This window comes from Canis aureus, chromosome 31 (genome assembly GCF_053574225.1).
Source record: "Canis aureus isolate CA01 chromosome 31, VMU_Caureus_v.1.0, whole genome shotgun sequence".
Classification (NCBI taxonomy): domain Eukaryota; kingdom Metazoa; phylum Chordata; class Mammalia; order Carnivora; family Canidae; genus Canis; species Canis aureus.
The window spans coordinates 45,598,863-45,616,575 of NC_135641.1; the positions used below are offsets into that span (position 1 = coordinate 45,598,863).

The window sequence follows — 17,713 nt, forward strand, 5'->3', positions numbered from 1 at the left end:
GGCGGGGCCTCGTGGGTCACAGCTGGTGGGGGCGGGGCCTCGTGGGTCACAGCTGGTGGGGGCGGGGCCTAGTGGTCACAGCTCATGGGGGGCGGGGCCTAGTGGGTCACAGCCGGCGGGGGGCGGGGCCTAGTGGGTCACAGCCGGTGGGGGGCGGGGCCTCGTGGGTCACAGCCGGTGGGGGCGGGGCCTCGTGGGTCACAGCTGGTGGGGGCGGGGCCTCGTGGGTCACAGCTGGTGGGGGCGGGGCCTAGTGGGTCACAGCTCATGGGGGGCGGGGCCTAGTGGGTCACAGCTCATGGGGGGCGGGGCCTAGTGGGTCACAGCTGGCGGGGGGCAGGGCCTAGTGGGTCACAGCCGGTGGGGGGCGGGGCCTAGTGGGTCACAGCTGGTGGGGGCGGGGCCTCGTGGGTCACAGCTGGTGGGGGCGGGGCCTCGTGGGTCACAGCTGGTGGGGGCGGGGCCTCGTGGGTCACAGCTCATGGGGGCGGGGCCTAGTGGGTCACAGCTGGCGGGGGGCGGGGCCCGGGGTGCGCAGCCGGCGGGGGCGGGGTCTGAAGACAGGCTGCGGCCTGGGCCCGCTTCACGGGTTTCCCTTATCAAATGGTCCCCGTAGGGGCTGCTTGAACATCGGTGCTCCTGAAGGCTTCACCCCTCCCCACCCCTCCCCACCCCTCCCCACCCCTCCCCACCCCTCCCCACCCCTCCCCACCCCACCCCACCCCACCCCACCCCACCCCTCCCCACCCCTCCCCACCCCACCCCTCCCCACCCCTCCCCACCCCAGGTCATGCTAACGTGCAAGCAGGTTTGGGGCCACCGAGTCGCGCCTCCTCCTCCTGACGGGAGCCCCGAGCCCCCGAGCCCCCGAGCCCCCTGAGCGCCCCCTGAGCGCCCCCGCGCGCCCCCCGCGCCCCCCGAGCACCCCCCGAGCACCCCCCGAGCACCCCCGAGCACCCCCCGAGCACCCCCGAGCACCCCCCGCACCTTCGGAGCCGGCTGGGAGGGCGCCGCACGTGCCAAGCGTCCTGTGGCCGCAGCTGCCGCCGAGGGCAGGACCTGGCGCGGGAGGCCGCCCACCTGGGTCCTCCGGGCGGCGGGGATGGGGGCGCGGACTCGCTTCGTGGGGCCCGAGGGTAGATACACGGAAGAACAGACGCCCGTAAGGCGGCAGGTGGGTGTTTGGAAGCGACCTCAAGAGAGGAGCAGGGCGGGCATAGGAGAGGGCGCTGCGGTGGTCTCTTGGGTCTCTGGGCCTTGCCTCCCGGATGGACCGATGGGGGATGTACGGGACCGGGACCGGGACCGGGACAGGGAGAAGCGGCTTCCCAGTGAGCGGGGCCGGACGCGGCTCGACCCCACACCCTGAGATCCTGACCTGAGCTGGAATCAAGAGCCGCGTGCTTGACCCCGCCCAGGCCCACCCTCCTATTTTAGGGCGTCGGCTCAGCCAACTGAGCCCCCAGGTGCCCCTTATTTACTTATTTTTAAACATTTCAACAAATCAGCTGAATGCTCTTGGAGAAAATAATGACTCCGAGTGGCCCAAACCCACCCCCAGCACGTAACCCAAGGACTAGAGTTAATTTATTAAAAAAAAAAAAAAACATTCTCTAGGAACAAGGGTGTCCCTGAGAAAGGAGAGCACTGATTTGCTCGAACCTGCACCGAGGCCTCTATTTGCTCTCACAAAGTCGTTGAACAGCTCAGGTGAGTGAACGGGGTTCAGACACTTGAGGACGTGACTTTGAACCGGTGACGAGGAGGGGGGTGGGGGTGGGGGTCCGGTCTGTCACTGCCCCGCGCCACCTGCCACACCAGACCACACAGTCATTCTAGGAAATCCCATCACCCCGTTTCGAGGCTCTTCCAGCCTGTGTTCAGAATGACCAGTTCTTCCAGTTCAGGTCTCACCAAACATGGCTTTTGGTCCTGCTGTCCCCATCCTCCAGTGACCGCCCCCTCCATCCACCAAGTCACAGAGGTCAGAAATCGTCATTATTACAGTTATCATTACATCATTATTAGTTATTAAGCACGGCTGACGTACCTGAGCACCTCATGAGCCCCCGTCGTTGCTTTCTCAACATCAGGCTCTGATGGTTACGTCGTCACCCTCCTGGAACAGCCAAGGAGCCTCCAGCCCATCCCCCACACAGACGTTCTTTGCTGATTTTCATCTTTTTTTTTTTTTTTTGATTTTATTTATTTATTCCTGAGAGACACACATAGAGGCAGAGACACTCCCTGCAGAGGGAGAAGCAGGCTCCACACAGGGAGCCCAACACAAGACTCGATCCCGGGACCCCAGGGTCACACCCTGGGCTGAAGGCAGACGCTCAACCACCAAGCCCCCAGGTGCCCCCTGATTTTCATCTTAACTCAGACATCGAATGACCTCACTAGGATTTCTGAGCCCTTCCATGGCTCCTCGGTTATGCTGAGATCCCTTCTTTTATTTCCCTCCGATGACCTCCTACTGCTGCTGTCCCCTCAGCTCCCGTCCCTGGAGTTGCAGGAGTTGAGCTCACGCTCTGTCGTTTCCTTCCAGCACAAGCCGCACCCTTCTACAACCCTCTTGTCTCTCCAGCTGTTGGGGGTCACTCCTCTCGTCAGGCCCGTAGCGGATGTTCCCGTTCAGAAGTCCTTGCTGCTGCCCCGAGAGCTGGATGCTCCTCCCTATGGCCCCTCCACACTTGGTGTGTCTATGGCTACACTCCTCCGGGCCCCAAATTCCACAAGTAGTTGTGCATTCCTGTGCTGTTGATGCGAGTTCCTGGGGGCCACACTGCTGACCCCCGCTCATCCTCCTGATACTTAGCACCGTGTGCGTCCATGCTCGGGCCGGGCCTTGCCGACAACCGTGCAGCCCAGGCCTTCGGGGCGTTCCGCTGGCCTTCAGGGGAGGCGCTGTAGCTGGGTGGTGGAGGCTCCGGCCCGGGTCCCTCCGAGGTCTGCCTAGGTGCACCACGTGGACGGATCCACGTGTCTCGAGCTCCTTGAGAGCTTGGAACTTGGGGGGATAAGCTGGGAAGAAGACAACTGTTTCTCCCGGTCCTGAGTGCTCAGGCTGGCCTCTTCACCTGCTCGCACACCTCATACCCTCGTCTCCCCGCTCGCCTCGCTTTCGCTCCTGTGTCTGTACCATCCCAGCCACCCCAAGGCCCAGCTCGCTGCGCACCGTCCACAAGCCTTCCCTGTGCCTTCCGGTCTGGATTTTCTATTTTGCCGTCTCAATAGGACTTTAGGATCTCTTCATTATTCAGCATTTTTAAAAAAGATAATTTGTACTGTTTGCTAATTATTTGACTCGGTTAATTTTTTATCTGGTCCGTTCAAACAAAAGCTGCTTCATTGCAGCTTCGTGTTTTAACAGAGGCATTCCTAGGTCTCTTCCGGAGGCCCCGCCATGCCATAACTCCGAGCAAGTTTTAAAAACTGCCTAAACCTTACGTATGAGGTAGGGAAAATAACAGTCAGTGCCTACCTTATAGAATCCAGAAGAAACATATACTTGAAACCCTTTGTGTGACAAATGTCTCCATATATGATGGTTATTATTAAGAACAGTTTTAATCAAAGCCTGTTGAGATCGATTTATCTTCTCTCCCAAAGCTTATATAAGGGATGATGTATACGTGGAGGTCTTTATCATCTTGCTGGATAATTGTGATGAACAGTTTGGCAAAGAGTACTCTGCCCAGCAATGGTTCCTGGAAGCCCTCTCCACCGCGAGCGCGGGACGGCCAGTGCGGGCGCTGGAGGCGTGGTCCGTTCAGGGACGTCTTGTGGCCCGAGTGAACTGCAGGAGCTCACAAATTGTCCCAAAACACACAAGTAAAATATGACTCATTAGGTATTAGCTGGTAAACTCAGTGTAGTTTCGGTGCCATCATACTCAGACTATAAGGTCATTGAAATAAGTCAGAGGCCTCGCTCTTGAGGGATGGCTACTCGTTCCTCTGCCAAAAGGAAAAATAAAAACCGCAATTCTATCCCAGCACGGTAACCTAGGAAATATTGGTTTTAAAACCATTCTGTTCTGCTTTCTTAATTTCTCCTATCTCCTCCCAGAAAATCTGAATTAACATGGCAAAAACCCACTGCTGGCATTTAGGAAAAGCAGTTATAATTCTTCTATCTTTCACAGACTTTGCGCGTTGGGCCAGGAGCCCGACTCATTTGGACAAAGCTGTACTCTGAACTTACGTCTCTGGTTAACATTTCCACTCCTAGGCATTCATTTGGCTTATTTGTTCCAGAAAGCTTTCTGGTCCCTGATGAAATGTTTCGCTGCGCCGTACCCACAGATCCATAACCTAGTTCAGTGGCTGACTTTTCTACACTGTGACTTAAAGAGCCGGTGACCTATTAAAAGCCTGTTTTCGCCGTTCGATAGGAGGCGAGCCCTACACACAACTGCCTTGTAGGGTGCGTTTTAGTCTCAGGCCCTGAATTTCCCCTTGCGGGGCTCTTTTTCACCCGAAGGAGCCAAATCCGTAGGGTTTACCTGGCATCCCACTCTTAATCTGGTTGATCTCATCTTTATCACCGTGTTGATAGATCATTATGGATCGGCTCTTTACATCCGGAGATGTGTGACTGAGGTTTGGAGAGGTCTTAAGACCCTAAAGAATAAGATAACGGCAGGATGACCCGGGTGAATCAGGTTTGGTCATAGGGGCGGTTTTTATCAGGGATGATATTTGGGGCAATAGGCTCTGATCCTTATTTCCCCAATCGAATTAATTGGTCTTATGGGGCTCTATAGTCAGTCTAGGCTTCTGCTGGCGTGTTTCCCAGGAGAAATGACCAGGCGTCACCTAGCTGCTTATTGGGTTGCAATCGTGATTAAAACTTCGGCAGCACGGAAAGGATAGGCCTGCCTACAGGAAGGGGGTTGAAGCTGGTGCCACTGCTGCAGGGGGCTTGGGACACGGCGAGCCCACATCGGTGACTGTTTTTCTGCTGGTGAGATGGCTGCTCTGTCATGTGTGTGTGGAAATGAATATTAACTCCGCGTCCTGGCTGTCAAAACTGATGCACTCGCTCTGGTGAGCTGCGCCGCCCTTCCCCTGGAGCCTCAGCTTTCCTGATAAGATTCTGGGTATGGCCTTGGGGCCCCCGGGGGACTCAGCAGCCGAGCGTCTGCCTCTGGTTCAGGCCGGGACCCTGGGGTCCTGGGATCGAGTCCCACGTCGGGCCCCCTGCATGGAGCCTGCTTCTCCCTCTGCCTGTGTCTCTGCCTCTCTCTCTGCGTCGCTCATGAATAAATAAATAAAAAATCTTAAAAAAAAAAAACTTGTGGGTATGGCATACCTGACTTCCAAGGTTCCCTGCTCCTTCATGATCCTTCCTATCAGGACAACTTTGCTCTAGATCTCCAGAGATGTTTCAGAGGCCAGGGGGAGCTTGCGTCGGTGGGCCACGGGGATGGGCCGCATGGGGGGGCCGAGCCCGGTGGGGGTGGCTCTGTTGACTCCAGAGGTTACGCGTTAGCTTTCGCGAGGCGCCGTTGGGGAGCCCGGCCCGACCTCCCCTCCTATACTGTGAAGGGGGGTGTTTTGTCTACGAGACTGTGAGCCACTTGAGGGAGGCAACTGGTTATTTCTTCGGAGGAGTCCAGTGGCATCGTTCAGGAGAACTTTGGGTGAGAACGGGAACGTCCCATGAGCAGCCATTGGCCTCCCGTGGGTACCGAGCGCCTTGGAACGCGGCTAATGTGACTGGAAGTTGGATTCTGAATTCATTGAACATTACCCAGCCGCGTGTGGCTGTCGGCTACCAGGTTAGGGCGCGCGGTCCGGGCTCCTGCTGCCTCGCCTCGTGGAGGGAGGACCCCCTCGCTGTCTGTTGAGTTGAATTGAACCTGACCGTTCCTCGAGGAGCTCGCCCAAAGGCACGTCTGCCACGTGTTTTTCCAATGTCTCACATAATTTATTTTCAGTAATCCCGGACTTTCTATTCCTAAGACACCTCAAACAAAAACCTATTCTCCACCTGGACCTAAACAGCTGCTATTGCTGGAGCAGTGCTTCAGGGGTCTACGACTTAAGGGAAAAGAAAAAAATCCCTACAATGACACCTAACTGTTCTGCTGTTCTCATAAATATACTTTATAGATCCTCTCTGCTTCCATGGTGCCTTCTAGATCATTTCCCAGTGAAAGTGGAAAACTGGATATCTCACGAATGTTTCCACTTTCTCCCCGCTGATGGGAAGGAAAGAGCGCAGCCCTTGCCAGTGGGAGATACCTGGCTGTGAATCCTGGTCTGCGACCTTGGAAAAGTCATTTAAGTCTTCAACTTTTCTCATGTATTAAGTGAGAATAATAATTCTTTTAGCCTTAAATACCTTTGAGTTGAAGTACAAGAATCCTGGAACGAAAGTGCCCGCAAGTCTTCCTCAGCCGTATGTTTATGGCTGTTGTTATTTTTATCTCGGTGAAGGCGAGAGCATTTGTGTGGGCCCTCGTGGCCTGTTTCTCCACGCCTGCAATCCATCTTTCACCCACCGCCTGTGATCTCTGGAGCCATAACCACCGACAGCATTCCGGGCCTTTACGTATGATATTGTAGGCCTCAGGAGCACGAACTAGCCCCGAAGTGCCGCTCGGCGCCGTATGACCTCCGCGTAGACCGGCCACACGAAGCCTCCTTTCCTGCGACAGCAGGACATTTGGGGTGTTCCCACTCCATCTGTATTGGCTTGATGACCTCTGTGCCCCCGAGATAGGGGGAAACCCCGGTTCTGCTCCTCCCTATAGGACAGAGTCACTGCAGGCCCTGGGAAGTTCATGTCTCTGCATCTGGCTTTCTCAGAAGGGATATTAAGTTTGTGATCGCCATTCGGATCCCTGTCGGGTGATTATGTCTGGGTTTCTCGATACGCTTTTAAACTTCCTGGAGATAGGGGCACACCTCATTCTTCATCCCTTCTGGAAACGGCTCTTCAGCTGCATTGTTCAGAAGCGCGGCAGGCCCACGAGAGCTCGCCGGCTCCGTCACATGCCTGCCGACTCGCAGAGTCCTGCGGCTGACCCGACCTTTCCCTTGGACTTGTTATCGTTTGGGTGACGGGGAACATATTAGGTCTCAGTTGCTGCATAACAAATCACCTTAAAGTTTAGCAGCTTAAAACAACAGTAGAGGCGCCTGGGCGACTCAGGCAGTTGAGGGTCTGCCTTTGGCTCAGGTCGTGATCTCGGGGTCCTGGGATCGAGCCCCCCGTCGGGCTCCCTGCTTCTCTCTCTCTCCCTCAGCCTCTCCCCTCCCCACTCATGCTCTTTCTCTCAAATGAATAAATAAAATGTTTTTAAAAAGCAGCTAACATGTAATAGCTTGTGAGTTCCAGGTCAGGGATCCAGGTGCAGCTGTGGTTGGTCCTCTGGCCCCGGGTCCTCCAAAGGCTGCATTTGAGATGCCTCTGGGGCTGCATCTAGGGCCACCAATTATTCCGGGTTGCTCAGAATGGAGCGGTTTTCTGGGATGTGGGGCTTTCGGTGCTAACCCTGGGGAAATCCTGGGGAAACTGGGATGAATTGGTTACTTTGACTGGGTTTCAGCAGAAGCCTAGGATGAGGGACAATGTCCCAAACTTCTCCATGTCACGTGGTAGGACCTCGTGCTTTCGAACTGTTGGGCATAGGGCCTCCGTTCTTCCCTGGGCCTGGGCCGGAGCCTCCTCCAGTCCCTCCACCCAGACCTCTCCATTTGGCCGCTTACGGCACCGTAGCTTCTCGCGTCGGAGCCACAGAGGCGAGAGAAGAGGGAGCGATTGAGGGCCAGAACCTCGTTCAGACCTCACCTGGGAAGTCCCAGGCCAACAGTTTTGCTGTATTCAATGTGCTCGAAGTAAGCCACGCGGCCCAAACCCTCCCCGGGGGGCGGATCCCACGAGGGCGTGGGCACCAGGAGGGACGGGTCCCTGGGAGCCACCTTAGAAAACGTCTACCACAAGGAGAGGGAAAAAACACCCAAGTTAGCCTAATTCGGCTGATGTGGGTAACGTACCTTCTGGACTATCACTCAGAACTTCAGACTTCCTTCTCTGCCTTCTGAGGTGGATCCTCTGTACGTGGCGAGAGGAAGGCTCCTGCCTCGTGGCGGTGGAGGAGAGGCACCCCAGGCCCACGTCCCCCACGTCTGCGGGGAGGCCCGCTGGCCCGGGGACGCTTGCCTGCTGCTCCGTAGCTGGGGCGGCGAGTCTGGAGCTGGTGCTCCATCGCCTCTCGGTTCGGGTGGGCTGACTTGGTGTCGCTTTCGCTCCTGGGGCCTGTCCCCCGCCCCCGACCCTCTAGCCCAGCAGGCCCCCGTGTGCCCCACAGGGACGCCCTGGCCAGCTGTCTACGCAGTCCCATCGGGTGTAGGCCGCCTCCTTTCTCAGAGCCTGTAGGAATTTCTGCGTACTTCTGGCCTCCCCTGATGGCTGAGGGAGCCTGGGGGCTGGGTGGGGTCTCCTCTGGCCTCCCCCCTCCCCCGGGCGGCAGCGCCCCGGAGCAGCTTGCTCTGAGTACCAGGTGGTGAACCCCGTCCCAGGGTGGGGGCAGGGCCCGGCGGGAGGAAGGCCGTGCTGCTCATTCACGCCGAGGCCGCCTCCCGGGCCGCGTCCTGGGTTCTGTGCCCGGGCACGCAGCGGGACCCCTGGTCAGCCAGCGCTGGCCCCGACTGGGTTACACGAGCCTAAGACAGCCCGGGGGGCCTTTCTCCTCTCCCCACAGCTCGGCTTTCCTGATGTTATATTGCTGTGGATTTGTAAAAGTCAGATTTATGACTCAAAAATGATCAATGGCCTCGTATTCGTTGCAGCAGTGTGCCTTTTGGCTAAGCTGGGAGCCCGAGGCTGTGAAGGAGCATAATTTAAGGGGAAAATGAAAATATATCTATTAAAAATGCCAAAAATACTATCCTCATTACATGCATCGGTTTTCACAGCTGCAGATGACTTCCTGTGGTGACCGGCGGCCCGGGCTCGGGGTGTAAGAACTACTCGCCCTAGTTGGGACCCAGATAGTCCTACGAGCAAGGGAAGGGTTGTTGCAAAGATGCTCTTCTAGCGGCCCTCCAAATCCAGGGTGCTCCTGCCCAAACCCTGAGCTCGTCCAGGGTGGGCAGTGAGGGACCCCACAGACGCGGAGCTGGAGGGGGGCAGGCGCACCTGGTGGAGGACAGGACGCAGGGTGCGGGCCGTGCGGCCCGGGAGCCCAGGGGATAAGCGGTGCCCTGCCCAGCCCTCGGAGTAGCTGCCTCGGGGAGGGAAGCTGGCCGTGGACACGCAGGGCAACAAGGGAAGCTTTGCTTGCAGGATCCAAACTGGAAGTAGCTCCCTTCTCACCAAAGCCCGGGCTGTCGGACACGTCCCATCGCCTCCCGGGGGCACAGGCCATGGGGACAGGGTGCCACGTGTGGCAGCGGGAGCCACAGATGGCAGCTGGCGGGTCCTACTGGAGCAAGCAGACCCCTGACAAAGGGGAGGGTGAGGAGTTTGGGTGGATGCTGAGCTTCAGGGTGCTCACCTGACAGGCATGGGGCCTCGACTCGGGTGGGGGCGGGGGGCCCTGCAGCCCAGACGGTGAGCGGTGAGTGCGGAGGCAGGACTCGGCCTTGGGCCAGGGAGGCCCCAGGGCTGGAGGACGGCGGTGGGCCCTCGGCAGAGGGACTCCCCGCAGGCACATGTGACCAGCGGTTTGTAAGGACCCCTTAGTGCTTGGGGGCTGTAAAGGGGCGCCAGCCGCACGTGGGGGACATTTGCAGGTTCACGCCTCTCTGAGTCCATCCACGCTACTGGCGTGTGAATGGTATGTGGTTTGCTTTTCCACATGCGATGTGAATCCTTCTCAAGGAATTTTCCCCCTTACGACGTGTGCAGAGACCCCGCCCTATAGCGTGACGTATGTCTGCTTCACTAGGAGGGACCTAGACAGTAGAACTCAGGTGCCCAGAGTGGACAAAGCAGGGTGCCAGGCGCCTTTAGAGAAAGCGGCTAACTGAAGCTGGTTCCCGCCCAGATGTGCCATGACTTATGCAAGCAAAGGACAAAGGACAGGCGAGGGCTGAGAGAGGCTGCGTGGGACACAAAGTCACAGATGCGAGGGACGGCAGGAGTGTGCCTGCCAGGTCAGGAGAGTCTGCAGGGCTGCGGACAAATCTGAGAAGAAGGCGCTGGTGTAAGTTGCAGAACAGCTGCAGAAGGAGCTGTTCTCAGGTGTACTAGGTCCCAGGTGTGCATCACCGTCCCCATCTCGGTAGTAGAGAAACTGAAGCTGAGCAAACCTGAGTGACTCGTTCACAGCATCAGAAAAAAGAAGGGTCGGAGCCAAGATTTAAAGCCGTGTTTCTCTGCCTGCGAAAGTCGTTCGTGTTGTCACTGAGCTGCGTCGGTTCCCCCACGCTCCCACTGTCCGCGCTACCCCAGGAGCAGTTGAGGAAGCGGAAACGTAGGGGGCAGGTCCTTAAGGCCTGTGCCACATGCTAGACACTGATGCTTTGGAGACGATGGCCAGATCCACTAGACCCCGGTAGCAGAGTCCGGGAAAGCAGTTCACGTGGAGGCTGAAGTGATCTCTCGTTACGGGGGGAAGGACGCTTTGTCTAAGCCAAGCTCCCACACGGGCGAGTTTACTAACGGTCGTTCTTGTAACTGAGCCGCTGGGCACCACGTGCGTCAAGGGTGGGCACTGGCTCACCGATGGCGGTGCTGTCTTGGCTACGTTGCTTTACTTGCCCAACTTCCATTTTCCATCCCCAAGATGAAGAATACAAAAGCATCTGTTTTGTAGGATTATTGTGAGAATTTACCACAAATACATACTGTGGCAGATTGTATTTCCAAAGATGGTCACACCCGTATACATATCCCAATCCCACATGCATTTCTTAAATTGCGACTGACATCCTCCCACCAAAAGCCGAGGTCTATCTTCTGTCTGAATATGGGCAGACTTGCCTCCCCTGATCCCCTGGATGGGCCAGAAGCGGTGCTAGGGGGCTTCCGGGGCGAGGTCATAGGAAGGAGACGGGTTCCATCTGTTCCTTCCTCGGGACGCCGGCCCCCCGGGCTCAGCTACCACGCTGTGAGGAAGCACAGACTAACTCCACATGGAGTGGTCAGCGCGGACAGCCGTCGAGGCCCCTGCTCACAGCCACCACCAAACACCAGACACGCGCGAAGAAGCTTTCAGATCATTCCGGCACCTAGCCCTTGAGGCATCTGAGACCTCAGACATCCCAGAGCAGAGGCCAGCTGTCCCCACTGAGCCGCATCCAAATTTCTGACCCATAGTAGTAGTGAGCGTGATTCATCGCCGGGTTACGCTGCTGAATTGGGGGGTAATTTGTTATGCATCCATAGCAACTGGCCAATATTTTGACGCCACATAAATAATACAAAAGAAAGATAAGATAGCCAGGAAATGTGTGTAACTCCGTTCATGTATTTCACGGGCGCTGCTACACCAAGCCGACTCCATCAAGGGCCGATTCTAGAGCTTAACAACTCAGTAACCAGACTGTCGGAGAGGTACGGCCAACTGGTCGGGGCACAGTGATGCTTCAAACGTGGCCCCTGCTCCCTCTCAGCCTTTGACACAGGAAGCAAACGTCTGTTTACTGGCCTCTAACGCGTAGTTGGACAGAGCGCTTCCCGATTCACGTTGAACACGATTCTTCTCAGAAATAAGGGAGCTTCTAATAGGCAGCCCAGGGGTAGCCAAGCTTAGCTCTTGTGGTTCAGAAATTCAAAAGAAGACTTTATGGATGGACCTAATGTGGGGCTCTCACAAGTGAAGTTGGTTAATGCATTTGTGTGGGTGTAGGGTAGAGGCACTGGGGGGCCACGGATGTACTGACTGTGTGTTTGCTGCTGCTTGCAGCTGTTGAGGTGTGTGGGCTGTGTGTACACCGAAGCGAACTATGGATGACCATGAGCATGAAACACGGCAGTGACCAGTCCTGGCATCTGTAAACGTGTTAGGAAACAGGGCTCAGGGATAGAACCTGAGAGGGCCTGGTAAACTGGCACATGCCCAGGTGCTCTGCAAACACACGGCGGCTCTACCACCCTCGGAGGAGAAATGAGTACAATGAGAAGGCTGGGAAGACGCAGAGAGGCATTGCACGACTGCTTAGGACTCCGGGGCTAAGATTTTTACCCCACTTACGAGGTGAGCCGGCCAGTTACACAGGGGCTGGAGAGCAGCTGACTCCTGAGTCAGAGGCATTCGGCCGTACGTTTCTCGAAGGAAGAGCATTAGCCAGAGAATCAGCATTTTTCACAGCAGTCCCCAACCCCCAATTCTCACAGGGCATCGTGAAGAGCCCAGCTGATCCCCGCAGACACAGTGAGTTTGTTACAGAAAAACCCTGAACTGAACCTAGGGGACCTGAATTTTGTGTATGTGTAGCCAGCACACCTGACCTTTGCCCCGGAGAGACCTTTTCTTTATTATACTGGACGGTGGGCATGCCTGCCCTTTGCTTCACAGAGAAACACTACCTCTGTCGTCTGAGACTGTAAGCAGATCTGCCCTTTGCCCTGGAGGGAGATACAGGATCTGTATTTCAAGGCTGTTTGCTATATGAATATCCTTGAAAAGACGGTTCAGAACAAAGGGCAGTCAGTATCTCTGCTTCCAGAATGTGCAGAAATAGTGAGTGAGCATGGAAACCTTTTCCCCCAGCAGTGACTCTCAGTCTTCGGAGGGTCGGAAGAAATTTCAAAGCAACTGTTATGGTCTGACCAGGGATTAAAGGTCAATGACATCTGTATGCATGGGGGATATCTTAAATGAATGTGCACCATAATTTGGATTTGCATGTTTTTTTCCCTCCAGACTATAACTTGGGGTGGTCCCCGTCACTGGGTTAGCAGAGACCACCTAAACAAATTCAGTTTCCCTTCAGTTCAAGTCTGTCTGTCTTTTTCCATATTGCTTTGGGGACTTGGTGGCTATTGAGACTCTGAGCAGCAGAGTTCACAATAGCCCTGAAATAATGGGTATCTATTCTTTCAGTTTAGGCAGGAAGAAATTGACCCCATGCCTGGTATGAGGGGAAAGAGCTCCAAGTGACAGGTCGGTAGTGGCAGATGCCCGAAGACAGTAAGAAAGGCTGAGTTCCTGAGATGTGCTTATAAGAATAAAGAGGCCTCCTTGGGCCCCAGCTGCTTTGGGTTAGAGAAGGTGTTGTTCACTCACTGCTTTCAGATCCATTCTCTACTTGTTTGCTGCTCTGCTCTGTTAGTTGGCTGTACCCCTTGTGAAAAAGAAACTAGACAAATTGCTCACTGGCCCGGGGAAATGGTGAGAAAAATTGTCTTTTGCCTGAGCTCTTGCTGGGAAAACAAACAAAAAACAAAAACCTCCTTGACAAATTAACATCTGACTATATACCCACAGGTGTTGAGTCTAAGTTACACCATCTGTGTGGTCTAGAAATCATGATACTGAGAAATTTCATTAAACTGATCTCTGGCTAGTGAGCTACCAGGGACCCTTGGAGAAGCAAATGCAAAGCCTCTGTGAAGGATTACATTCACAGCCAGGTTGCAAAGGATTCCAAAAGATTTTGATGGAAGATGAGCTCACACTACAAAATTCTAAGGAGAGAAAAAGGTAAGAGGTCACCTTTATAAACAATAACTTGATCTTAGAAGGATGTGATAGACAACCAAATAATTTTGCTTCAAATAATTAGATTAAAAAAAAAAAGCAAATCTAGAAGTAAGGCCTAAGACAAAATGAAAAACATACAGGAAGACTTGAAAAACAACCAAGTAGTTGAATTCTGCTGCCCACCAAGATGGAGTAGCCTCCTTCCCTTACTGATTACAGCTAATACTCTGCACAAACCACAAAAGGCATTTACCTGAGTACCCTAAAAATTTAGCAGGGGCTGGCAGATGAGGGAAGGGAGTCAAAATTTGAAAAGGCTAGAAAAAAGGGGCCTAGAGGATGTGTGGGGTTTGCCAGAGGAGGAGTTGAAGAAAGAGGCTCCTGGTTATGTGCTTGAACCAGAGCGAGTTCCAGCCTCATGCTGGACCTGTGCAGGCGTGGGTGGGACACCCCCAGAGCAGTGTAGCAAAACCTCTGAAAACTGAACTGGTAGTGGAGCCCTTGCCCTGGGTAGGGGCAACAGACTTGCATTCAAGGCCTTATTCAGTTGGTTGACCGCTAAAACAAAAATTAAGATTCTCCAGAAGATTTCAGCGGGACCTAAAGTCTCACGTTACTCGAAGCATCCATACGATTCGAAGTTACATAACATACCCAAATCAGAAGCCATCAGGAAAAGGCGGCCAATTCTCAAGGAGAAAAGACACACAACAATCCCACAGTGTGGACATCAATTTGCTATTATTATGTTCTGTATCATGGTAAAAACACTTAATGGAAAGGTGGAATTTCTATATAGAGAAATAGGAAAATGTAACAGAACCAAGTAGAAATTTCAGGACTAAAAAAAATAAAATATTTTGAAAATTCCCTGGATAGCTCAGTGCAGAATGCAGATGACCAAAGAAAGAGCTAGTAAAAATAGAGACAGATCAGTGACAGTCAGTCTGAACAACAGAGCAAAATAAATAGATGGAGTGGAGCCTTAAGGACGTGAGAGACAATAGCTAAGTGTCTAACATTTTTGTGATTTGAATTTCAGAAGGAAAGAAAAAAAGAGACTGGTGTAGGAAAACAAAACAAAGCAAGACTTGAAGAAACAATGACTGAAAACCTCCCCAACTTTATGAGACACAACTTTACAGATTTAAGAAGCTCCGCAAAACCCAACCAAGATAAACTCAAAACTTAACCCAGACACCTCAAAATTAAATTGCTAAAAACCAAAAATGAAGAAGGAGAAAATCTTGAAATGACACATTATATATGGGGGAACGAGAATGTGTATTACTGCCTATTTCTGACATTGTGGAGGTTAGAAGACAGGGCAACTATGTTTAAAGTGCTAGGAGAAAAAAAAAAAAAAAACCTGTCAACCGAGAATTATATATTCCATAAAATAGATTGGGAAGGAAGGCAAAACTAAGAAATTGTTACCGGCAGACCTGCTCCAAAAGAAATACCAACAGTTAATTAGGCTGAAAAGAAAAGATACGAAAGGTAATCTTGAAGCTTTAGGTATTAAGGTATGATAAAAATGGTAAATATCAAGGGCTGTATTTCTCCTTTTAAGTTCTTAAAATTATGACCATTGAGAGCAAAATTTATACATTTAGTGGGGTGTCAGTGCATAGAGATATAAAGCATTTTGACAGCTATACCATAAAAGGGAGAAGGCAAAGGAACCTGTACGGTTATAAAGTTTCTATATTTCACTGGTAGTGATAAGATGTTAAATTAGGTTGTAAAAGTTAGAAATGCATTTTGTTATCCTCAGGGCCACCATGAGAATGAAATTGTGCAAAGGGTGTAGCTAAAACACCAACCCAAGTCTAAATGAAACACTGTAAAAACATTAAAAAAACACAAAGCCCAAATCTTCTAGAATTGCAAAATAGTTGGTGAAACTGAAATCCAGTGCGTGATCTGGTTCAAGCCCACTAAAGAAAAAAATAATAAATGGAAGACCAAATATACGAAAATTTCTCCCATAGCAACTTACTAGGATAGGTCTCCTGAGGCAAAGGAAGCAAAAGCAAAAATGAACTTCCTGGGACCTCATCAAAATAAAAAGCTACTGCACAGTGAAGGAAACAATCGACCAAACTAAAAGGCAACCTAGGGAATGGGAGAACATGTTCGCAAGTGACATATTTGATAAAGGGTTAGTATCCAAAATATATAAGGAACTTATAAAACTCAACACCCAAAAACCAAATAATCCAATTAAATGGGCAGAAGACATTAATAGACATTTCCCCCCAAAAGATGACCAACAGACCCATGAAGAGATGCTCAACATCACTCATCATCAGGGAGCTACAACTGAGAACCACAGTGAGATAGCCCCTCACACCTGTCAGAATGGCTAAAGTAAAAAACATGAGATAACAGGTGTTGGGAGGATGTGGAGAAGGGGAGCCCCCTCGCCCCGTGGGCGGGAATGCAGGCGGGGCAGCCCCTGTGGAGACGCGGAGGGCCCTCAGAGAGTCAAAAATAGAGCTACCCTACGACCCAGCAATTGCACTGCTGGGGATTTACCCAAAGATATAAAAATACTAGTTCAAAGGGACACATGCACCTTATGTTTAGAGCAGCATTATCTACAAGAGCCAAATTAGGGAAAGAGCCCAAGTGCCCGCTGATAGGAGAATAGATAAGCTGTAGTACGTGTGTATACACAGCATGTATGCACTTTCTATAGTGTGTGTAGACGTAGACATATATCTACGCATACACACTATAGAATATTTTGCCATAAAGAATGAAATCTTTCCATCTGCAATGAGGTGGGCAGAGCTAGAGAGTATTATGCTCGGCAAAATAAGTCCGAGAAAGACAAATACCATATGATTTCACTCCAAGAGGAATTGAAGAAGCAAACTAATGAGCCTGAGGGGAAAAAAGAGGCAAATCAAGAAAGACTCTTAGTGATAGAGAAGAAACTGATAGCAGAAGGGAGAGGGATCGGGGGTGTGGGGTGGGGAAGGTGATGGGGATGAAGGAGCGCACCTGTGATGAGCACGGGTGCTGCATGGACCCGCTCAATCACCGTATTATGCGCCTGGAACCAGTATTACACTGGATGTTCACTCCTGGGGTTGAATAAAAAACTTGAAAAGTTCCCCCAAATGTCTCTTGAAAGATTTTATTTTATTTTATTTTTTTATTTTTTTCTTGAAAGATTTTAAATCCTATGTAAAGTGAATTAATTGAATAACATAAACATCCCCCACTCCTATCTGACTTCATACGTATCAACTCATTGTTCACATTGAAAAAGATGCAGAGTTTGCCTGTGATTTGGAGCCTCTGCTAACTCGCTCCGCACTGGCGCGTGCCTACGCACTAGAAGGCGATGCGGTGACAGCGGTGTCGTGTGGTCTGCTCCAAGGGGGGAAGAGAATTTTGCTACGGTGCTTTCCAGGGTGCCCTCCCTCCTGTGGGCACAAATACACATTCGTGCTACCTTGAAGAAAGCGCTTCTGGAATTTCTGCATCTACCTGCCCTGAATTGCAAAATTCCTTGTTAACACTCGGAATTCCTCCGGCAGCTCAAAGGACGTGAACCACCAGGCTGAATGTGGAACCCAGCCAGATTCGGGGGGGGGGGCTCATGGACGCCTGCTCACCTCCTGCTGTCTTGAGGAAGCCACCTGCTGTGAGGCAGTGGAGGATCCCCTGGGCAGGACCGTTCCCTGCGGGCTGTGGAGGGAGGCGTTGCGGCAAATGCCACGAGAGCAGAATCTGGCCGTGATGGGTGACTTCAGAGCCTAGGGTTCGGGGGCTTCGTGTCGGCGGGGTGACGGGTCCTACGGGAGTCAGATAGGATGGGCCTTATAAGAACTAGAACACCTTTACCCCTTATCTGGCCAAGACCATCTCAATCTCTTTAATTCTTGGAACAAGCCCGAACCGTGAGGCAGTAGACACCACATTTCACTGAGGAGGAAGCAGCTTCCAGGAACGGTCGGTGCGTTCCGCGCTGACTGACCTGTCTAGCTCTAGGCCTCTGTTGCCACCGTGCCGTTGCCTGTGCAACTCTGAACGTCCCCGATGACAGGGGACATCTGAAGAGGCCGTGGTGTCTCGCCAAGCGTCGGC

The 17,713-nt window shown here is 52.7% G+C and overlaps 1 long non-coding RNA gene across 10 annotated transcripts in view; it reads left to right on the plus strand.

Annotated features, from left to right (window-relative positions):
• The first annotated feature begins 947 nt into the window (after nt 1-947).
• LOC144302754 (uncharacterized) overlaps nt 948-17,713 on the plus strand; it is a 192,720-nt gene continuing 175,954 nt past the window's right edge. For 3 of the 10 annotated variants that reach the window (XR_013369807.1, XR_013369813.1, XR_013369810.1), the window contains exons 1-2: nt 948-1,174; nt 1,618-1,710. This is a non-coding gene — a long non-coding RNA (uncharacterized LOC144302754). The remainder of the gene's footprint in view (nt 1,175-1,617; nt 1,711-17,713) is intronic. The other 7 variants (XR_013369809.1, XR_013369805.1, XR_013369814.1 and 4 more) reach the window with 5 other exon arrangements.